The sequence below is a fragment of the Macaca fascicularis genome, chromosome 1 (assembly GCF_037993035.2).
Source record: "Macaca fascicularis isolate 582-1 chromosome 1, T2T-MFA8v1.1".
Lineage (NCBI taxonomy): Eukaryota > Metazoa > Chordata > Mammalia > Primates > Cercopithecidae > Macaca > Macaca fascicularis.
The window spans coordinates 218,315,407-218,320,872 of NC_088375.1; the positions used below are offsets into that span (position 1 = coordinate 218,315,407).

The window sequence follows — 5,466 nt, forward strand, 5'->3', positions numbered from 1 at the left end:
GAATAAAAACAAAATAAATAATAAAAGGATTTTGGTCAATGTCTTAATATACTTCTTGCTGTAAACCAATGTTATACTGGCATCTTTTCCCCCACTGGGAAGGCACATTAGTTTTTGTTTGTTTGTTTCTTTTTAGACAGGGTCTAGCTCTGCTGCTCAACATGGAGTGCGATGGCGTGATCAGAGCTCACTGTAGCCTCAAACTCCCAGGCTCAGGGGATCCTCCTGCGTCAGCCTCCTGAATAGCCAGGACTACAGGCACATGTCACCACACTCAGCTATTGTGTGTGTGTGTGTGTCTGTGTGTGTGTGTAGATGGAGTCTCACTATGTTGCCCAGGCTGGTCTCAAACTCCTGGGCCCAAGTTATTCTCACACTTTGGCCTCCCAAAATATTGGAATTACAGGTGTAAGCCACCACACCTGCAACTTTTAAGTGAAAAGTTGGCTTTTCACTTAACTTGAGGACAAGTTTGATATTCATAACTCCTAACCCCACTCTCCTCTTCTATGTGTGGGTTGCTTTGTGTTATAATCTCTATATACATATTTTGTCCTTGTCACTTATGATTTTCATTCTAACTCCACAGGTTTTCTTTCCAATTTGTCACAATCACTGAAATAACTTAGGTATGTCTCTTTAAATACACGTACGGGCCACCCAATTTGGAATGACTTATAAAATGTTACTCTATGTTTGAAGCAGTTTTTATGGAACACTAATGATTTGCACTGAGCCAAAGTCATTGGCCTGAGGATATATTCTCAGACAGAGCATAGTAAAAATCAATGTCATGAGTCTGTGCTGGTTGGTGGTGATCGACAGCATTCCTGTGCAAAGGGGTTTAGTTGGAGAGAAACTGAAGTTTTAAAGACAGGCATACATAGGCAGAAGAGAAGTGATCCCTTGATATTCCTCTTCACTTCCTATGTATCAATTCTTCGGTTTTGTGAGACTGAGATAGGGAGACTCTTATGGAATATCTGTCCTTTCCCTTCAGCTGCCTGATCTTTCCTGGGCTCCTGGCTGGCCTACACATGTGTAACGATGGTCACCTCCACACTCATGACAAACAGAAGGGAGGAGACCAACAAACTGCATATCCTACATGGTAACCTGAAACTAGACTCTGTGATAGTATTAGTTTGTGAGTTGTATCAGAAACTATATGATTTTAGTCCTTTTAAGTTTATTCAGGTTTATTTTAAGGGCTAGCATATGCTCTATCCTATAGAATGTCCTATGTATACTCGAGAAGAAGTGTATTCTGTTTTTGTTGATATGTAATATGTAAATGAAACCTTACCGGTAGCAGCTCTCAGAGAGAATAAACCCTCAAAGTTTCTTTCAGACCTTTACAGGTGTCAGACTCTCAGTTAATCTTCCCTAAATCTGGGCAAGGAAAGACTTGGCTGTGTCAATGCAGATTCCCTACAGATGCAAATCTCCCCACCAAAAGACAACTTTGCAGGGCTACTTCTGCAGCTGGCTTTCTGAACAGACATCTCAAAATACGTCAAAGAAATGTATTTTGGGGTAAAATATTTTTAATTCCTTCACATCTACAGCCTGATGCACCTGCCGTTTCAACGCACCATTGTTGGTGGCAACTCCATTCTTCCCTACACTCAAGCCAGAAAAACAGATTCTCCTTGAGGTTAGTCTTTTTCTCACAGCACACATCCAATGTGTCAGAAAAATTATGTTTCCTGTTTGGTTAATTACAGACTTTGATCTGCCCAATCTTTCTCTTTCTTGGTCTCTGAATTTTGGCAAAGGAGTCTCCTGATAGATACAGGCGGGATCGATTCGACTGAGGATTCTCAAACCCGTCAGACATTTCAGAGCCTTAATCTCGGGGTCGGGGTTTGGGCCGCCCTTGAACATTTTTTGGGGGCCTACCCGTCAAAATCAGCCTCAAGGCCCAGGGGCAGGGCCAGGTCCTCCCGACGCTTCTTGAAGCTTCTCCCGCCGGGTGGGCAGCCACCCTCCCCTTCCCTCTGACCTGCAGAGAAGCTTCAGGGGGCATTTATTCAATTTGTTAGGAGCCCACGAGGCGCAGGTGCGCGGTGACTCTGTGGTTTCCAGCACACCCGCCGCCCTCCTTGGTCCTCTCGCTGTCTCAAGCGGGCAGTAATGTTCCGGGTGAGCTTGGGCTCCGAAGACACCCAGTCAGGGAGGGACCAGTAGGGAAGGGCACCGGCCCCTTAGGCCCTTCGCAGTAGGGATCCCAAAAACGTCTTGAAGAAGTAGAAAGGGACAGTTGGAAGTAGATCAAAGGGAAAGAAGGAAATCCTAGGAGATTTCCTATCTGAAGGCACCATGAAGAGAAAGTCCCGCCTCCGCTGGAGCGCCTCCTCACGACGCAGGTGAACCGAGTTCCGGTCTCCATTGGAGACCAAATCAGTTGACTTTGGCTTGACTCCTAGTGAAGAAGCCACCTTTGTCCTCCCCTGTTTAGCTCTTGATCCTGAAGCACTTGATTGTCTCTCCCGCGCTTTCGATGCATTTCAGGGATGCAACTGGGAAATTTGTTTTTAATGCACTTACTTGAAGGAAGAATATTTTAAAGTATTTTTGCAAAGAAAAATGTTTCTTTTTGCACTGAAGACATTCAGATGTGAGGAAAATCACTAGGCTGGGGAAAGTAAATGCTGTTGAGAATGTCTCACAAACACAAATTACACATCAGCAGGTAGGTTTGACCCTCAGGTTGGGCACATTTTAAGTGGACTGTTGGAACTTAAGATGAATCTAGGACATTCATGATTATTATTTTTAGCTTTTTAGTAAAATTTAATATTTTAAATTTAAATACACATTCTGAAAATTGTATAAGCAGCACAAGACACCGGCTTTATGCCATATTTACAAACATAGGAAAGAAAGATGATATTTTAAATGACAATGCTTCCGCGGATCCAGTGGCTCACGCCTGTAATCCCAGCACTTTGGGAGGCCACGCCCGGCCGACAATTTAAATCTTTAAAAAAAATTTTGACCTAGGCCTGGCGCGGTGGCTCATGCCTGTAATCCCAGCACTTTGGGAGGCGGAGACGGGCGGATCACGAGGTCAGGAGATCGAGACCATCCTGGCTAACACGGTGAAACCCCGTCTCTATTAAAAATACAAAAAAAAAAAATTACCTGCGCGTAGTGTCGGGCACCTGTAGTCCCAGCTACTCAGGAGGCTGAGGCAGGAGGATCGCCTAAAAGTAAAAGTAATAATAATGAATCAGAAAGCTTATACTGTATAAAGTAAAAATACGTAACACTAGGATAAAGGCCAGAAAGGCAGGTAAAATGACACTTGAAAGCAGACCACGATAAATTAAAGACGTATCCCAGAAACCCTAAAGCAGCTTCTGAAATAAGAAAAGGGTTATACCTAATAAAGCAACAAAGGAGAGAAAACGGAATGAAATAAAAGCTATGTAAACACTGTGCTGGAACAACTACTCTCCAGGCCTCCACACCACTGGCCAATGAGAAGCATGCTTGTAGAATGATGACTGCAGCATTATTTGTAATCATAAAATAATATGACCAAGGTAATTTTAAAGATATATGAAAAGAGTTTTATTTATTTAACAAACAGATAATTGAACAAACAATGGAAGCAAGTCCTTTGCCAAAAGGAACACAGAGGGTCATGATGATGCTTCTACTCCAGGGATTTCAGGGTTCCCAGATGCCTAGTTTTCTGTCTAGTTCTTCTGGAAGATGTTACTCTCGGGGAGCAGTAGGTCCTCGAGTTTGGGGCTTTTTCAGGCTCTCTCTCCATTTCCCGATTCTACTACAATAAACAAAAACAATTCTCACTTCCAGAAGATCCCGCTGGTGCCTCTGCACGAGCCTTTCAGGAGGTCTGGATGTCTGGTCCACCGCTCCCCGGCTTCTTTCCCAGCTTTTGCTTTTCCCTTCCCCTGCTCTCGCCCTGCCGCCCCACGGCCCGACCACTGCCCAGCTGAGCCCCCGCGGTTCCACCGCGAAGAAGATGCGCCGGAGGCCCTGCCAGTTGCCCGCCCTGCGGGGTGCCCAGACATCAACGCTTTGTAAAAAGAACCTCCCCATGGAAAAAAATCTCTTGATTTCCACTCTCAGGGTTCTTCAAAGGACTGAAAGCTAAAGGCGACGATGAATTCATTCGACATGTCCTAGTCGTGCGCCCTGGCGAGTGCCAGACCCTGCTCCCCGCGAGGGGACCCACGAGCGACCCTCACCACCATCCCTGCCCTGGTGGAGCCCCCGTGCGGAACACAGGATCCGAAGATGGCAGCGGAAGCTCCTCAGCAGCCCCGAAAGCGACTAGGCAGGGTGGGCACAGGCTCCTTCACTGGGTGAAGGCGGCGCAAAGAACGGGAAGAACCATCGCGGGAGCCCACCGGGCGTTCACCTTCCCTTGAGCCCCCAGGCGGCTCGGGCTGGGTCGCCCACCGGGGAGTTTTCGGAAGCTCCTGAAGCAGGCGAGGGGCAGGGCGGGCGAAGGCCATTCGGCTGTTCCTCCGGCTCCAGAATCTCCTAACGCGGAGGTGTCCAACGTGACCAGCGCGACTCACCGCTCTCATCTCTCTAGTTTTCCAAGGGCTTGCTCAGTCGTCCTGCCCGGCAGGCCCTGAGAACGGATGGAAAGGAGCAAGTTTAGTGAGTGGCCCTTCCTGTATCGCCCAGTAAAGTCGGGAGCGGTTGTCTCTGTGGCGCAATCGGTTAGCGCGTTCGGCTGTTAACCGAAAGGTTGGTGGTTCGAGCCCACCCAGGGACGACTCTTGGAACTTTTAAAGCATTCACGCATTGTCAGTCACTAAACAAATGGAGAGGATTTTATCTTCCCGGAGTCCCAAGACACTCATTTTTTACTGATCCATGTCAAGGCCCAGCCCACCTCCCCGACCAGATTCTTAACCGGGTATCTCCTGAAATACCGGGTTTATACCGCTGTAACTCAGGAATCCTGAAACAGAGACCTAGGAACCCACTTCTGGTGTGATAAAATTCTAATTCAGTCTGTTATACGCTTAAACGAGTAATTTACATGCCTCCATTTTTTCATATTTTAGTAGTAGGAGTCCAGTATTACCTCCAGGACGTGCCTGGATTTCCTGATTGCTCTATCAATAATGTGACCAGTGGAATCATTCATCATGATAGGGATCCTCTCCATCATTTTTGAAAACAGTATTATTCCTCAGTTTGTGCAGGATTTATTTAACCCTTTTCAAAATGTTTTTGTTAGCCAGGCATGGTGACACACACCTGTAATCCCAGCTACTTGGGAGGCTGAGGCAGGAGAATTGTTTGAACTCGGGAGGCGGAGGCTGCAGTGAGCTGAGATCGCACCACTACACTCCAGCCTGGAGCGGACTCCAGAGCGAGATTCCATCTAAAAAAAAAAAAAAAAAATTGTTTTTGAGATGAGGTTGGTTTCATGGTTTTAGGATTACAAAGAATGCTGCAGTCACCATTCTT

At 46.5% G+C, this 5,466-nt stretch overlaps 1 non-coding gene across 1 annotated transcript; it reads left to right on the forward strand.

Moving 5' to 3' along the window:
- The first annotated feature begins 4,688 nt into the window (after positions 1-4,688).
- Positions 4,689-4,762, forward strand: TRNAN-GUU (transfer RNA asparagine (anticodon GUU)). The gene has a single exon. It is a non-coding gene; the product is annotated as a tRNA-Asn (tRNA).
- Positions 4,763-5,466: the final 704 nt, after the last annotated feature.